General features: G+C 40.2%; 1 long non-coding RNA gene across 2 annotated transcripts in view; it reads left to right on the top strand.

Annotated features, from left to right (window-relative positions):
* LOC113614983 (uncharacterized) overlaps positions 1–17,716 on the top strand; it is a 22,562-nt gene extending 4,846 nt beyond the window's left edge. The window contains exons 3-6 of one of the 2 annotated variants that reach the window (XR_003430805.1): positions 188–367; positions 1,386–1,525; positions 3,783–4,965; positions 16,558–17,716. This is a non-coding gene — a long non-coding RNA (uncharacterized LOC113614983). Of the gene's footprint in view, positions 1–187; positions 368–1,126; positions 1,526–3,782; positions 4,966–16,557 lie in introns of both variants that reach the window. The other variant, XR_003430804.1, reaches the window with a different exon arrangement.
* The last annotated feature ends 1,016 nt before the right edge of the window (positions 17,717–18,732 follow it).

Genomic DNA, 18,732 nt, shown 5'->3' with positions numbered 1-18,732 from the left:
CCTCCCTCCCTCCCTCCCTCCCTCCCTCCTTCCCTCCCTCCCTCCCTTCCTTCCTCCCTCCCTCCTTCCCTTCCCTCCCTCCCTCCCTCCCTCCATCCCTCCCTTCCTTCCTTCCTTCCTTTCTTCCTTCCATTCAGTCATTGAAAAACATTTACTGAATGCTGCCTACATTGACTCTATCTTTCAGAAACTGTGCTCTGTACAGCAGGGAGATAACAAGAGGCATCTGCTCTCAAGGAACTCAGTCCAGTTGGAGAAGCTGGGAACAGTTTCAAACAACTATGTGATCATAACAATTTCTTCCATGTGCTGACTCCTCTACGCTGTGCCAGGCACTTGACAAATTGAGGAGTCTTTTGACCTTTGGGTGTGTATTTATTTTATGTGGTTTCAGTGACTGTTTCCGAACATGTAGCCATTTGTAACTCTGATGGAGGCACTGGGAGGTTGGTACACAGGAAGGAATCTAGCCCAGCATCTAGCATCTGCAGATTCACATGGTTTTGCCCTTCTCTACCCATTCCTGCCCACAGAAAAGCTCTAATTAAGGATTCGAACGTGCCCATTAAATTTCCCAGTGATACATCTTTTTTGTGGGAGCCCTTCTCTGAACCCCAATTCTATAATGGCAAGTATTCTGGGAATCATAGGTGTCCATCATCACCTCTGACTTTCTACTCGTCCCGAGTGGGAGACCAGGATCCTGAAAACACTCTTGAGCAGAGCGTGATTATGATTCACTGGGCAGGAGGAGAGGACCTGTTCCCCTTCTTTATCCCAAGAACGTCCTGCAGATATTTCAACAGTGGAAACAAAGAATAAGGAGGGTTCATTCCTGCAAGCTCCTCATGGACTTGAGACCACTCTTCCGGGTTCCCTAGCAATAATGCACTGCTTTTTGGGGTCTGGACCCCCGTTGGCCCAGCCGCTGAGAGTTCCGGTGCCCCCATCTTTCCCCCAGCTTCCTCTCAGCCCCCCTTTCTCCCCTCATCTCTCAATGCCCTGAAACCTTGATATTTAGAACTTAAGTCTGAGTAATGAACTTTGGTAACAACCAGTCGAGGGTGGACTCAACCCAGTGACCTCAAGGGGAAAGAAGTTTTTCTAAGTGACTTTTTTCTTTTAGGTTTTCAAAGGAACGGGTACTGGACTTTTCATTTCACACGTCACAAATTTGCCTCTTCAAAAGCTGGGAAACGTCAACACCTTGGGAAAGTAGAGTGGAAAATCTGTGGACATCTGCTCTCATGGACCAGGCCATCACTAGGCTTTAGGGCCCACGACCCGACTTAGGGCCACCTTCAACCTTCTTAGCTTCGCCTAGCACACAAGGCCAGGCAGCACATTCCCTGAATGAGGCTGCTAGTAAAACCTTGTTTCCACAGAAAGTCAACAATGAAGCCTTTGTGTTTTACTGGAGCGAGACAGGCTTGGAGGAGCTCGGCTTCCCACGGTGGGCTAACACCTTCGCTGGGGCCTTCGTCTCCAGCCCAGGCCCACAGAGATGGGCGTCAGCATTCCTCAGGTATTTCCTGAGGGCCCCTCTCACAGTTCCCTCTCAACGTGTGCATTCATGGCCAGGTCATTTATCCTGCCTGCCACCTTGGGCTGATGAAAATGTTGCTTTGACTTATGGCTTGAGCACTTCCTCAGAAAGTTGGGGACCCCAAGTGAGTTCCACTCCTAACTTTCTTCATGGAAAGGTTTTCATTGTTTATAGCCTGTGAATTTTGGCTGGCAGCCAATGCCGAAGCCAAGAGGAAGACTTCCTCTGTGGGTTTCTGCCTGCGTCCACCACCATGATAAATATGTGATGTTATTGTCAGTATATTTGACTTTCTATAAATCCTTTCTTTGTCTGAGAGGACATCTGCGTGGTTTGCAAGTTCATACATTGTCCTCTGCTGTTCATTGGCAATCATGGATTCATTTAATTATTAGGAGATTAATGCCACCTCTTTTTGAGCTCTAATACATCACGTGGTAAAGAAAGCCCAGGCATTTTTGGATTAAGAAGGACTACCCTTCCACCAGACCTCCCTTATAATTCCTGGGGAATATGAGTCAATGACACTAAGACTTAGAAGTACAGAAAAGACGAACTTTCTGTGGGGTGGGGCTTGGTAGCAAATAATAGAATTATTATTTTACTTTGAGGACAGTTGTCTTTTGGATTATAACTGAGAGGCGTTGTAAAATCTTTTCTGACAATCTTTAGAAATAATAGAAATGGTCCTGCCTGGTATGGTTTAGGCATTGCACTGTTGCAATTTAAGGGGATGCAGTGATGCTGTCTAGATGCCTAGGTACCATCTCAGGGTTTCCCAAGAGCAGCTTCTTCGTTGGGTCACCACATTCTAGAGAAGTGAGTAAAAACAGAAACTTACTATTACTGGTTTATTATAAAGGGCACAACTCAGGAACAGCCGAATGAAAGAGGTGCATAGGGCAGGGTATTGTGGGTGGATAGGGGGCGGCACGGAGCTTCCGTGACTTCTCTGGGCATGCCACCCTCCCAGCACCCATGTGTGTTCACCAACCAGGAAGCTAGAGAAGTGGTTTTTAACCTTTTTTGAGTCACGGGCCACTTCGGGAATCTGAATTTTTTTTTACTTCCTAGCCCCACATGGTCATACACACCAGTGCACACATTTATACATATAACTTCGTGGAATTCCTTGAACTCCTAAAGACCTATCCTAAAAGGCCATGAACCCCAGGTGAAGAACTCCACTTCTGCAGGCTGGTTCTCAGACTTAAGCTGTGTCATGTCAGGGTGCCAGAAGTGAGGACAGACTCGTGCCAACTGAAATACTAGGCAGTGACACAGAAAGCAAGAAGTCGAAGAACCTATAACAGTACTTCCCTCTTTCCAGTAGCCAGAATGTTTGTGTGTCTCCTTCTTGGTATCCAGAGACCTGGGAAGCAGAATCATTAAGCCAGCTATTGCTTGGAGAGGTGGGTGGCCTGGGGGTGGGCATTTTTTACTCCAGCACTGAGGGAGCTCGGTGCTCTGTTCCTGTCTTGAGCAAGGATCATCTCCTTAGCAACCCCAGATCCAGGATTTCTCTCCTTCAGATGGTGCTGGCTATGCATGACAACTTGCACTTCTCTGAACAGCACCTGTGCTCTGGAACCCTGGAGCCATGTCTGACTGTGAAACGGTGCTCACAGTCTTAGCTTAAAACTCACAGGTATGGAGGGTTCGTGAGAGCAGGGGATGGACCCAATCCCTGGTTCACAGCTAGAGGTTCACAGCCTCTAGCTGTCCTAGGAGCTTGCAAGAAAACTGGAAGGAACTCCTGACAGTTGGATGTGGTCTGTGGCCTTCATGTTTCCTTTGTGTCTACCTCAGCCCTGCGGTAGAGTTGCACTTGAGACAGGAGAGGACGGCAGTCTTGTATAGTCAGAGAGCCTGTGATCCACCATGTCTCTCAAATGACTGATTCACAGCATATATATGCATATTCTAATATGGTGTGTTTGTACTGCAGACCATAGTTCCAGCCACTTTGCCAAAAATCCATCTGTACAGTGTGCCCCATTGGCTTCCATATTTGAAGATCCAAGGTAGCCTACAGAATGAAGTGGTTGAGTGCCAACTTGGGGGGGCGGTTCCATGGTGTCTTGAAACATTGATATTTGGGTACTCTCTGATATCCAAAAACATCTTCATTGACTAATGTAACCTAAGATGGTAGAAGGATACCTTCCTAAGCCAACATGAAGACTCCGTTGGCCTTTTCTGAACCCTAATGGGGCAATGTTATTGTGGCACGCAGGGAACCCTGAGAGAATTGGTACAGTAGCGATGCCTGAGAAGGGAACCTGCAGCCCAGGCTTTTATTCACCAGTAGGATGAACTGGACATCTGGAAAGATGAGTATCTCAGAACAGTTATTACCTCCCTGTCAAAAGTTTGATAGTTGAGCTGAGGCCTAATATTTCTAACAATAAGAGCAAAATGTTGCAAACTAATGACTGACTTGTCCTGGAGAAAAAGGAGTGTCTGTGCCACAGAGCACTCGTCCCTGGGGCACTGCCTTGTATGTTCATTCTTTAGACTAGCCTTACACCTCATAAATCTGTCAGTCATTTCAAATAAAATTTCTGTTTGTGTCGGGCGAACCATTTCCAGCATTTTATCAGAACGATCTGGCAAACTGGTAAGGCAATGAAGACTGTATTCCACATTGAAATAAGGAGAGAAAGTGAGTTTTTATCTTAGCTGATCATTTCTTTGCTACCTCTAATGCTGCACACCTATTAAAAAGCTAGTGTCACAGTTCCTTCAGTTTGGAGAATTTAAGTTGAATCTTCTCATTTGGGTTGCCATCTGGTGTGCTACTAACAGTCTCAGAGAGTAAGAGGCCATCTGTTAATACTTTTTCCAGGAAGCTTTTTATAGAGCAGTGAAGTGGTAACTCTCAAAAACACATTGTAATGACTTACAAGATCTTGGGTATCTGTACAAGTTGAGGCTGATATCTTATTTCTACCAACGGTATTTTCTTCCATGGAGGAGAGACAGAGGAATCAATAAATATGGCGTATTTGCATGCAAAAAAATGCTTATCCCTAGTATGTGGAGAGCCATGAGGCTACCAAGTTATTGGTCTTATGGTATTTCAAAAGGAGGATTGTAAATATATACTGAGAAGTAATAACAGTGATGATGGTGTTGGTCATCATTGACTGAACAGTCACCGTCTTCCGCCCACTGGGCCAAGTACTTTATGTTCATTATCTTATTTTCTCAACTATGTTTAAAATTTTTGCTCTTAGAAGATTCCCAGTATATTCAAAATAGACTTTCTTTTTTGCATTTGAGGTAAGCCAGTGGTGGAGATATCAACGTCATGACAAAGTTTAAAAAATGACTTGAAGAGCAGTTGGGACAAGGCTCAGGTGTCCCTTTGTGTTCATCAGGCCACGGGAGGAGATGTACACAGGGACACATTTTAGGTAAGTCAGCTTGTCCTTGTTAGACAGTATGATTTTTGGAGGATTGGCTAAAGTAAGCAATAATATTTAAAATTTCTGTTTTATTTTTGTTATGTTTTCTTTTACATTTACTGTTTATGTCTTTTTTTAAAAAAAACACTTCGTTAAAGCTGTACATATTCAATATAAACAACTTGATGAGTTTGGAGACAAGTATACACCCATGAAACCAACGCCACAATCTATGTCATAAACACACCCAGTACCTCCAAAAACTTTTTACCACCATGTTTATTTACTATTATTTTTTATGATAAGAACACTTAACAACAGATCTATCTTCTTAGCAGATTTTTAAGTATACAACACAGTACCGTTAGCCTCTGGAACTGGGGAAATCAATGTTTGTTGTTTAAGCCATCCAGTTTATGGTACTTTGTCATAGCATCCCAAACTAAGACAACCACCTTTTCTTTGTCCATTCATCCGATAATGAACATTTAGGTTGCTTCCATGTCCTGGCTATTGTAAATAATGTTGCAATGAACATGGGATTACAGATATCTCTTTGAGATCCTGATTTCAATTCCTTTGGATATATACCTAGCAGTAGGATAGCTGGATCATATGGTAGCTCTGTTTAGTTTATTGAGGAAATTTGGGACTTCCCTGGTGGTGCAGTGGTTAAGAATCTGCCTGCCATCCAGTGGACACGGGTTCGAGCCCTGGTCCGGGAAGATCCCACATGCCGTGGACCAATTAAGCCTGTGAGCCACAACTACTGAGCCCACGTGCCACAACTACTGAAACCCATGCACCTAGAGCCTGTGCTCCGCAACAAGAGAAGCCACTGCAATGAAGCCCGTGCACCGCAATGAAGAGTAGCCCCCGCTCGCCGCAACTAGAGAAAGCCCGCACACAGCAATGAAGACCCAATGCAGCCAAAAAATAAAATAAGTAAATAAGTTTATTAAAAAAATAATTTATTGAGGAACCTCAAAACTGGTTTCTATAGTGGCTGCACCAAATTACACTCCCTCTGACAGTATGGAAGGGTTCCCTTTTCTCCACATCCTTGAAAACACTTGCTATCTTTTTTCTTTTTTTTTTTTTAATAATAGCCATCCTAACAGGTGTGAGGTGATATATCATTGTGGTTTTGATTTGCTTTTCCCTGGTGATTAGTGATGTTGAGCACCTCTTCATGTCCCTATTGACCATTTGTATGTCTTCTTTGGAGAAATGTCTATTTAAGTCCTTTGCCCAGTTTTTAATTGAATTATTTCTGGGTTTTTTGCTGTTGAGTTTTAAGAGGTCCTTATACATTTTGGGTATTAACTCTTTATCATATACATGGTTTGCAAACATTTTCTCCCATTCTGTAGGTTGTCTTTTCATTTTATCGATTGTTTCCTTTGCTGTGCAAAGACTTTCTAGTTCGATGTAATCCTCCTTGTTTATTTTTGCTTTTGTTGCATGTGCTTTTGATGTCATATCCAAGAAATCATTGCCAAAACCGATGTCAAGAAGCTCTTTTAGGAGTTTTACAGTCTCAGGTCTTACATTTAAGTTTTTAATCCATTTTGACTTTACGTCTGTGTATGGTGCAAGATAAGGGTCTAATTTCATTCTTTTGCATGCAGATATCCAGTTTCCCCAACATTATTTATTAAAGACACTATCCTTTCTCCATTGCGTATTCTTGGCATCCTTTGGAAGATCAGTTGACTGTATATATGTGGGTTTATATCTGGGCTCTTTATTCCGTTCCATTGGTTTATATATCTGTTTTTATGCCAGTATCATACTGTTTTGATTACTGTAGCTTTGTAGTATAGTCTGAAGTCAGGAAGTGTGATGCCTCTAGCTTTGTCCTTGCTCAAAATTGTTTTGGCTATGGGGAGTCTTTTGTGGTTCCATATGAATTTTAGGGTTGTTTTTTCTATCTCTGTAAAAAATGCCACTGGGATTTTGATAGGGATTGCCCTGCATCTGTATATTGCTTTGGGTAGCATGGACATTTTAACAATATTGATTCTCCTAATCCATGAACACGAGGTAGCTTTCCATTTACTTGTGTCTGCTTTAATTTCCATCATCAGTATTTTATAGTTTTCAGTGTACAAGCCTTTCACCTCCTTGGTTAAGCATGCTCCTAAGTATTTTCTTCTCTTTTGATTATAAAAGTAATACAGGTTCATTGCTGAAATTTAGGGAAATATAGCAAAAGTTATAAAAAGGAAAAATCACTAATGATTACTAATGGTCCTATTAAAATCATCATCACTTTTAACGTTTGAAAAACAACTTTTAGTTCTTTTTCTATGCTCTTCACACCATGCCCACCCTCCTAACAAATGAGTCCCTCTTTATGTGCCATTGTAGTAACCTGTAATATTTCTTCAAGACACTTACTGAAATCTGTAGTTATATATTTATTTGTGTATTTGTATGCTGAATACATGTGCTGTACCGGAGTGTAAATGCCACAGGTCAAGTTTGTGTTCTTGTTCATGACTGTATCCCTAGAACCTACTAGAGTGATTGCTACATAATCGGTGCCTGATAAATATTTATTGAATAAATGAACTTATATATATGTGATTTAAAATCATATAATTAAATTTTCTTTTATTAAAATATCACACTGTTTCAATTTCAATTATGTTTAAAATTTTTGTACTCTTAGTGGCTTCCCGATACATTCAAAACAGACTTTCTTGTTATATTTGAAGTAAGCCAAATGGTGGAGGTACTTATATACTTAAAATATATAATATAAATATATATATATATTTAAATTGAGATTATACTTTAATACTATTTTATAACATGTTTTTATTACTTTACCCTGTATTGTATTTTACTTGACAATATATTGTATTTTGTAACTATTTTTATAATTCTGATATTTTTGTCAGATAATTTTTGATGTGTGGTATTTTATCGTATAAGATAAATGGACCAGGATTTTTTATACTGTTTTTAATATTTTGTTCCTGTAAGTACTGTTGTATGTTTTTTTCACTTTTTGAAAATTGAAGTATAGTTGGCTTACAGTATTGTGTTAGTTTCAGGTGTACAGCATAATGATTCAGTATTTTTGCATATTATATTCCATTATAGGTTATTACAAGATAATGGGTATAATTCCCTGTGCTATACAGTACATCCTTGTTGCTTATCTGTTTTTGTTTTTTTTTTTGCGGTACGCAGGCCTCTCACTGTTGTGGCCTCTCCCGTTGCGGAGCACAGGCTCCGGACGCGCAGGCTCAGCGGCCATGGCTCATCGGCCCAGCCGCTCCCCGGCATGTGGGATCTTCCCGGACCGGGGCACGAACCTGTGTCTCCTGCATCGGCAGGCGGACTCTCAACCACTGCACCACCAGGGAAGCTCGCTTATCTGTTTTATATATGATAGCTTGTATCTGTTAATCCCATACCCCTAATCTGTCCCTCCCCTTTTCCCTCTCCCATTTGGTAACAACAAGTTTTTTTTTTTTTCTATGTCTGTGAGTCTGTTTTGTATACACATTTGCTTGTTTTATTTTTTAGATTCCACACATAAGTGATATCATATAATATTTGTCTTTGTCTGACTTTTTTCACTAAGCATAATACTCTCTAGGTTCATCCATGTTGCTGCAAATGGCAGTATTTCATTCTTTTTTGTGTCTGAGTAATGTTCCATTGTGTTCCATATATATACCATATCTTCTTAATCCAACTATCTTGTTTTTGGTTTCATTTTTTTGTATATTTTTTATTGAAGTGTAGTTGATTTACAATGTTTCAGGTGTACAGCAAAGTGATTCAGTTATACATACATATATATATTATTTTTCAGATTCTTTTCCATTATAGGTTATTACAAGATATTGAATATGGTTCCCTGTGTTATACAGTAGGTCCTTGTTGTTTACCTATTTGGTATATAATAGTGTGTATCTGTTAATCCCCAATTTCCAATTTATCCCTCTTCCCCTTCCCCTTTGGTAACCATAAGTTTGTTTTCTATGTCTGTGAGTCTGTTTCTGTTTTGTAAATAAGTTCATTTGTATCATATTTTTAGGTTCCACATATAGGTGATATCATCTGATATTTGTCTTTCTCTGTCTGATTTACTTCACTTAGCATGATAATCTCTAGTTTCATCCATATTGCTGCAAATGGCATTATTTCATTCTTCTTTATGGCTGTGTAGTATTCCATTGTGTATATATATATATATATATATATATATACACACACATATATATATATATATATATATATATATATATATATATACACACCACATCTTCTTCATCCATTCATCTGTCAATGGACAGTTAGGTGGCTTCCATGTCTTGGCTATTGTAAATAGTGCTGCTATGAACATTGCAGTGCATGTATCTTTTCGAATTAGGGTTTTTATCTTTTCTGGATATATGCCCAGGAGTGAGATTGCTGGATCATATGGTAGCTCTGTTTTTACTTTTTTAAGGAACCTCCATACTGTTCTCCATAGTGGCTGAACCAATTTACATTCCCACCATCAGTGTAAGAGGGTTCCCTTTTCTCCACACCCTCTCCACCATTTATTCTTTGTAGACTTTTTGATAATGGCCATTCTGACCAGTGTGAGGTGGTATCTCATTTTAATTTTGATTTGCATTTCTCTAATAATGAGCGACATTGAGCATCTTTTCATGTGCCTGTTGGCCATCTGTATGTCTTTTTTGGAGAAGTGACTACTTAGGTCTTCTGCCCATTTTTTGATTGGGTTTTTTGGTTTTTTGATATTGAGCTGTGTAAGCTGTTTGTATATTTTGAAAATCCCTTGTTGGTTGCATAGTTTGCAAATATTTTCTCCCATTCCTTAGGTTTTCTTTTCATTTTGTTTATGGTTTTCTTTGCTGTGCAAAAGCTTTTAAGTTTAATTAGGTCCCCTTTGTTTATTTTTGCTTTTGTTTCCATTACTGTAGGAGAAGGATCCAAAAAGATACTGCTGTGATTTATGTCAAAGAATGTTCTGCCAATGTGTTCCTCTAGGAGTTTTATTGTATCTGGTCTAACATTTAGGTCTTTAATCCATTTTGAATTTATTTTTGTATATGGTGTGAAGGACTGTTCTAATTTTGCTCTTTTACATGTAGCTGTCCAGTTTTCCTGGCACCACTTATTGAAGGACTATCTTTTCTCCATTGCATACTCTTGCCTTGTTTGTTAATGGACCGTGGATGTGTGGGTTTATTTCTGGGCTCTCTATTCTGTTCCATTGATCTATGTGTCTACTTTTGTGCCAATACCATGCTGTTTTGATTAGTGTAGCTTTGTAGTATAATCTGAAGTCTGGGAGGGTTAAACTTCCAACTTTGTTCTTTTTTCTCAGGATTGCTTTGGCAATTTGGGGTCTTTTGTGGGTCCATATACATTTTAGGACTATTTATTCTAGTTCTGTGAAAAATGTCATGGATATTCTGATAGAGGTTGTATCAAATCTGTGGATTTCTTTGGGTAGTATGGCCATTTTAAGAATATTGATTCTTCCAATCCAAGAACATGGGATATCTTTCCATTTCTTTGAATTATCTTCAATTTCCTTCATTAATGCTTTATAGTTTTAAGTGTATAATTCTTTCACCTCCTCAGTTAGGTTTATTACTAGGTATTTTACTTTATTTTTTGATGTGATTTTAAATGGGATTTTTTTTTTACTTTCTCTTTCTGATATTTCATTATAAATGTATAAAAAATGCAACAGATTTCTGTATATTATGCTTGTATCCTGCAATCTTTGCTGAATTTATTTATTAGTTCTAATAGTTTTGGGGTAGAGACTCTAGGATTCTCTTTTTTTCTGTGTGAGTTTTTTTTTCTTGCTTATTTGTAAGCACTCTTTGCATATTGAGGTTACTGACCCTTGTCTGTCAAATATATTACAATTTTTTTCCAAATTTGTTATTTCTCTTATTCTTTTTTTTTTTTTTTTTTTTGCGGTATGTGGGCCTCTCACTGCTGTGGTCCCTCCCGCCGTGGAGCACAGGCTCCAGATGCGCGGGCTCAGCGGCCATGGCTCACGGGCCCAGCCACTCTGCGGCACATGGGATCCTCCCGGACCAGGGCACAAACCCATGTCCCCTGCATCGGCAGGTGGACTCCCAACCACTGCGCCACCAGGGAAGCTCTCTTAATCTTATTTATGGTCTTGTTGAAGTAAATAAATTTAAAACTTTTATGTAGTCAAAACTAGCAGTCTTTTCCTTTATATCTTCTACCTACTTATGCTTAAAGAATTATTCCTTCCCCTGGGATTAAATATTCACCTCAATGATGTCTAGCTTATTTTCCCCCAATGGTTAAACATTTCACATTTAACTATTTATTTCATAGGGTATTTATAATGGTGTAGAGGAGGAAAAATAATTTTGCCTCTGCCCTTCTAGATTCTTGGATGAGACCCTCCTGTAATAAGAAACAGATTAAAAGGAGGAAAATGATTTTAATTATGTATGCACATATGTAGGTACAGGAACCCCACAAAGATATGAGTCTCAAAAAGGTAGCCAGGCAATTCAGGCTTATATACCATCCTGGGCTAAGGAAAGGGACAGGGCTCTGGGGTTTCAAAGGGGAAGAAGGCCACTCACAGGAGGGTGAGAAGAGGAAATATATGGTAAACAGAATTTTCCCTGCCATGTAGGTAAGCGTCTCAGATGAAAAAAAAAGATCTCTAGTAACAGCTCCCTTCCTGGTACAGACCCCTTTCTAATGTAAATGTCTCTTACAAAAGGGTAGCTTCTACTCTGTTTTTAGAGCTTCTCCTGTGTCTGCAGTTTCTCAAAATAATCAGCTCAAAATAATCCTTAACAAAGAGTCATATTTTGGGGTGGCATATTCTGCTACTCTTCAATGGCCTGTAGTGCAAGAATACTGATTCACTTTATTTTTCCCCATATTGAACCAATTCTACCAGCTCTATCCAAACTCTTTACTAGCTTAGATTTCAAATCCCTCTTGCTAAAAGCTTAGTCTACCCTTAATATTCTAAAGGTTTTATTTGTGAATGGGATTTTCTTTTAAAATTGTATTTTCCAACTTGTTATTGCTGGCATACAGAATACTCTAAATCCTGTACATTTATTTTATAACCACCTAATTGAATTATCTTAAGAGTTCTTATAGTTGATTCTCTTGTATTTCTAAGTAGAAGCGGAGTGTGATAACATCTGAAAATATGATCATTTTGTCCTCTCCTTCGCAGTATTACCTTCATTTTTCTTGCTTTGCTATGTGTATATCTATGAATAATTATACAGAATTGGGATCATATAGAACACAAAATTTACATACAAAGTATATCTTCATTTAATATAGTGTGAGCATTTCCTCATTGGTACCTTATTACTTTAAGAAAACCCTAAATTTAATATTTGCATAAAATTCCATTGCATGATATACACTAGCATTTTAAAAATTTGAGAGGCGCTTCTTTAAATTTAACTTTTGATTTTGAAATAATTTCAAATTGACAAAAATTTGCAAAATAGTACAAAGGAGTCTCATATTCCCTTCATCCAGTTTCCTCAAAAGTTAACATCTTACATAACCATAGTATAAGTATCAAAACCAGAAAATTAACATTGATTCAATATTATTAACCAATCTACAGATGTTACACAGATGTTAACAATTGTTCCACTGATATCTGTTCTTTTTTGGTCCAGGATCCAATCCAGGATCACGCATGGCATGTAGTTGTCATGTCCCCTGCATCTTTTACGATCTGGGATGGTCCTTTAGTCTTTATCTTTACCGATTCTGAAATTTTGAAGAGAACTGGCCACTTATTTTGTAGAATGTCATTCAAGCTGGGTTTGTCTGACATTTCCTTGATTAAATTCATATTTTGCATTTGGGGCAAGAATGCCTCAGAAGTGATTCTGTGTGCTTCTTAGGGCATGATATCAGGAGGTGCGTGACGGTGACATGTCCCATGCTGATCATGTTAACTTTGATCATTTTTTGCCGGCTTTCTTCACTGTAAAGTTAGTATGCTTCCCTTAGTAATAATAAATATCTTGTGGTAAAATATTTTGAGACTATGTAAATATCCTGTTGCTCATCATACTTTCGTGCAGCAATTTTAGCATCTGCTATTGATTCTTCTTAAAAACGGTGGCGTTTGCCAAAGGGTGATTTTCTATGTCCATTATTCTGCCTATATTTATGAATTGAAAGAGCTTTTCTTTCTACCTCATTTATTTATTCAATCAAGTATGTATATGTCAGTATGAACTCATGTATATTTATTTTATACTTCGGGTTATACTACTTTATTTTGTTGCTCGAATTGGTCCAACTTTAACCGTTGACTGCTCTTTCAGGTTGGCTCCTAAATTCCTTTGACATATCCTCATCCTCTTATTCTTCGAGCATTTCCTACTTTCTGGTATACAAGATGCTTCAGGCGCATCTTGTACATTTCCCGCCCCAGTCCATTTCTCCAAGGAGAATGGTATTCAGAAATCAGGATCTGGGCACTAGGTGTGGTCATTGCCATTGAGGTCATTGCTTCTAGGTCCTCTCAGTAGATAGAGCTAGGAAGAACATGTGTGTATACACAGACACACAACATACACACATTCAGTTGCATATTGTATGTCCTGCTAAGGAAATATGTTCATGATCACATGTTATTAAGAACGATTATTAGGAACTCATGTGGATTTTAACAAATGCCCTCTTAACACCTATTAAGATGGTCATATGGCTTTGATTCTGATGTGATGAATACTAATCATAGATTTTTCTAATAAACATGTAAAATAAAACCTGCCTGGTCCTAGTAAACAAGTCTTAAAAAGTTATTATTTTTCAGGAATTGCTTTGCTGATATGTTATTTGGAGTTTATACTTCTATATTCACAAATCAGGTGGCGTATTAGTTCTCATTTTTGATGCTTTGTCAAGTTTGGATATAGAAGTTAAGGTGGTTGGTTGTATTTGTTTCCGATGGCTGCTGGACCAATGATCACAAACTGGGTGGCTTAAAACAACAGAAATGTGTTGTCTTACAGTTCAGAAGGCCAGAAGTCTGAAATAAAGGTGTAGAGATGGTTGATTCCTTCTAGAGGCTCTGAGGGGAAATCAGTTCCATGCCTCTCTCTCCTAGCTTCTGGTGGTTGTGGGCAATTCTTGGCATTTCCTGACTTGCAGATGCATCACTCTAATTTCTGCCTTCCTCTTCACATGGCTTTCCCCTGTTTGTCTCTCTGTGTCCTCTTGTCTTCTCATAAGGACACCAGCCATTGGATTTAAGACTCACCCTAAATCCTGAATGATTTCATCTTGAGATTCTTAACTAATTGTAACTGCAAAAACTCTATTTCCAAAGAAGATCACAGTCTGAGGTTCCAGGTGGACATGAATTGGGGGGTGAAGGGTGGCGCTATTCAACCTGCTACAGTGGCTCAGTGAAATTCAGTGGATAAAATTTTTATTTTATTTTTTTGCAATTTGGAACCAGTAATCTGAAAGCTAAGTGTGAGGTCTTTATACACAGCATTTCTCACTTTAAATCACTGATGCTTGAATGTACCATAGTCTAATCTTTGGCATTCCTTTGTTGTTTAGGCTGTTTAGTGCCTCAACCATCTTTATAGTTTTTTCCTTGGTTAATTGTGTTTTCTCATATATAAACCTATACACCACATGTAATTCAAAAGCGTTTATATGTTAATCAATGCAGCAGGGTATATGTATGATATAGATGGATAAGGTTATAAATATTGGCATCTGGCAATAAGCTGACATCTGGTGTGTAGTACCACCAGATACTTTTTATTAATTGATTTATGTTCATAATTGGTTTATGCGTACTACATAAATATCACTCTTATTTTTATTGAAAAATTAACCATACATTTGTGATGGCTTTAATAGGGATTAAATTCCTCTCATCAGCTCATATCATATTAAAGAGCTGCCGTTCTCGCCATATGTCATAGAAAGGTGGCCTCAAATGTCAGTCCTGATAGTGTCCCCAGAGGGGCCATTCAAACTCGTAAGATGAGTTGAATTTCAATGGGCATATAAGTCTCCTGCCAGACCCAGGGAATAACCTGAAGATGCCAAGAAGATCAAAGAGTGGGAGTCTGGCAAGGTCTGCAAGGAGCATGTGCGACAGACGGGGATGTGGGAGGGAGAGTCAGTGGACCGGGGCCAACTCGGGGAAAGGCCATTCTGTTCAGGAGGGAGTGCAAGCCCCTGGCTTCTCTTGCAGAGACCACTTGAATGGCCCAGATCTTTTCCGCCTCTGCTTTGGTTTCTATCCAGCCTCATCAGCAATGCCAGGGATGCTTCCTCCACAACCCCACCCCCACCAGAGGATCAAATCCCAGTTTGTGGCCCTGAGCTCTGAACTAGGAAATACGGGAGAGAAACCTATGACACTTGGAGGCTATCTGGCCAGTAGGGGTATTTAATCCAACCTCATCCAAACCCTTCCTAACAGAAGACCACCAGTCAAGATTGAGAAACTGAGTTGTGTACTTTCTCTGAACATTCTCCCTCTACTTTTAAAATGAATACACGGTAGGTGCTCAATTCATGTTTAGTGAGTAAATACTTCTTGACTTCCTCTATCGTACCTGGCACAAAGCTGAGCGCACGGAGGTAACTGGTCACCATTTTCTTGAGCACCCTACTGCATGCTGCTTGCCTGCCTGAGTTATCTCACTTAATCCTCACAGTAAAGGCAGATGACGGCCACCTCCGAAGCTACTGTGAGCATTAAGGGATAGAATCCACGTAACCCACTTACCGTAGGGTGTAGCTATTATGAGACTGATTTTATAGATGAGGAAATGGAGGGCCAGAAAAGTTAACAACTTGCCCAAAGTCACACAGGAAATAATAGACTTGGGATGACAGCCTGACTTTATCAGGCTCAAAGCCCGTGTCCCCACTGTTTTATCCTAGAGGGAAATGGGTTAGCTGTTATGGAATAAAGAGCCTCTTTAAAGGCTGTCTACCCCAGGAGCACATTAAGCTGGTTATCTGGCTGTACTATTTTGCTGATTAATTTAGTAATTGCTTAAAACCAATAAAAATGATTATGGTAAACTTTTAAAGTTTCTGGAGAAAAGACGGTTCAATTTTGCCACAGTGGAACAAGTAGGGGAGAAGCAAAGAGATGGAGATGAAGGGAAGCAGAAGCCTTCATTGGCTTGCCACGTGCCTGTTTTTCAAATTAGACATTCCAAAGTCTCCCATCAGGGTGGTTTAGTGTGTCCATCTAGGCAGTTTTCCACTGCTTGGAGGAGACACAAAAGCTTTTGTTCATCATGAAAGAATTTTCTCCTTCCCATCTACAGTAATTGCCAAGAATGAGCTCTGTTACAGTCATTGCAAAGAAGAATGATGACCTTTCTTTGCCCAATGCCACGTCTTAGAATTCAGGACCAACGTGAGACACTGCAAAGGCAGCAGCCTCCTGTGTGGGTCAGTGGTACTGTGGTTTGAGTTGCCTTTTAGATCATTTGTCTTCGGGGAAGGTCCAGGATGCTTCAGCCACTATAAAGAATTGTGTGCTTTTGAAAAGGGCCATACACCTCCCTTCTTTTTCAGATGCAACATCTGAAACCCAGAGAGCAGGAGGGATTTGGTCCATGTTGCTCAGCAAGAGTGGCAGAACCAGGACTTGAACCTGGATCTTCTAACTTCTGTGGGGAAACTGAACTTAACCCAACTTCACTGAGGAATGTCAAAAGATACAACTAACCATACGTGCTGGATAAACTGTCAGGGGAAACTGTAAAGAACGAACGTCAAAGTCAGCCTGATAATTATGAAAAACGACATCAGAGTAACTACTGTCAAGGTAACTACCGATGTGAATTGAGTATGTGCTGCTCGCTGAAAGTAGGGTGATGGATAACGACTGTAGCTTTAATTCCATGTAAACAGGTCTGAACAGCTACTGTAGCTTTGGAGTTACTTGCTAGCTCCCTGCAGGCGTTCAAGGTATTCGCTCTGCTCGGCGGTAATGGTTACAATCAGCTCATTCTATACTGAGGAATTGGCATGCTCCTTTGGGTCTTGCATTTTTCTTTTCTTTTCCTCCAATACTTCCAGGCCAGCAAACTGCACTACAGATGGCCTTTTCACTTCTTGCCTGATCACTATTAAGGATCCAGGAGTTTTTTTCAGGTAATGAGGGAGTAGTCCTGTGGGCAGAAACAAAACCAAACAACACATCTTCCCTCACTTCCGCAAGCTCCTCAGTTCCCTCATTCCAGTCATCTGTGAATTGGGAAGAATATTGCTGTTTTATTTGGGAGCCTGCTATCCCCTGCTGGATACTGGACAGGCTTCTTCCACACAAGGATGCATGTGTGGTAGGCTGAAAAATGGCTCCTTGAGACATCAGGCCCTAATCCCTTGGACCTGGAAATGTTACCTTATTTGAAGAAAGGATCTTTGTGGATGTGATGAAGTTAAGGATCTTGAGATGAAGACATTACCCTGGATTATCTTTAGGTGGGCCATTTAGGTGAGCCCTAAATGCAGTCACACGTATCCTTATCAGAGGGAGACAAAGGTGACACACACACACAGAGGAGGAGGCAATATGGAGATGGAACAGAGAAAGATTTGAAGATTCTAGTTTTTTGAGGATGCAGCCACAAGTCAAGGAATGCTGGCAGCCACCAGAGGCTGAAAGATGCTGAGGACAGATTCTGCACTGGAGCTTCCGGAGGAAGTGTGGTCCTGCTAACCACTTAATTTCAGGCAAGTGAAACTGATTTCAGACTCCAGAACTGTAAGAAAATACATTTCTACTGTTTACGCCACCAGGTTTGTGGTAGTTTGTTATAGCATCCACAGGAAACTAATATAGTCGATTACTCACACAGTGAACAGCACAAAGATTCCCCAAGGTGAAGGGCTCAGGTTCAGTTTAGGGCAAAACAGCAGTGAGGTGATGGTGGATGGCGTCAGGTTTTTATTGTGGTGAGAGGGGGTGGAGCTGGGGTGGGAATTTGTGTGCGGAGGCTGGGCCTTTCATGGTTTGAAATTCCCACTGGTGCCCAGGACAGAGCACTGAACTTGCTCAGATATGGGGCCAAAGGGAAAGGAGGAGGAATGGGGCTTGAAAGCTCTCAGCAGTCAAAAACCATGGGACTTCCCTGGTAGTCCAGTGGTTAAGACTCTGCTCTTCCAATGCAGGGGGCGTGGGTTCGATCCCTGGTCGGGGAACTAAGATCCTGCATGCTGCACGGCTCAGCCAGAAAAAAACAAAACGAAACAAACAAAGCAGTCAGAAACCAAAACGCACTTAGACACTGATCACAACGACCTAACTCATAGAGTTGTTGTGAGCGTTGAGTTAAAACAAGTAAAGCCTTTAGAACAGGGTTGGAGAACAGGGCTCTGCACAAATTAATTTCTAATAAAGATTAGCTGTTATTATTTTTACCATTTTTTTTCAGTTTCCTAAGCCAGTACTGGAATACTCAAGAAGCTGGTCCTGAGCTCTCTTTTCCCTCTCTACACTTCCTCCCCAGGGTGATTTCATCAATCCCAATACCTTTCAATGATACACAGATTTACCGCTGCCATGGACCTCTCCCCAAGCTCCAGATTACAACATCCAATTCCCTACGCACCATCCCTACCTGGACCTCTAATAGGCATCTCAAGCTCCGTAAGTCTTCTCCTAACCTGAATCCATGGTCTTCCCCTGCAAATACTGTTCCTCTAGCCAGTCTTCCCTACCGGATTGATTCACACTACCATCTT

This window comes from Aethalodelphis obliquidens, unplaced genomic scaffold, assembly GCF_003676395.1.
Source record: "Aethalodelphis obliquidens isolate GAN/ISIS:26980383/991018 unplaced genomic scaffold, ASM367639v1 scaffold110, whole genome shotgun sequence".
Lineage (NCBI taxonomy): Eukaryota > Metazoa > Chordata > Mammalia > Artiodactyla > Delphinidae > Aethalodelphis > Aethalodelphis obliquidens.
This window is presented reverse-complemented; position numbering and strand designations above follow the sequence as displayed.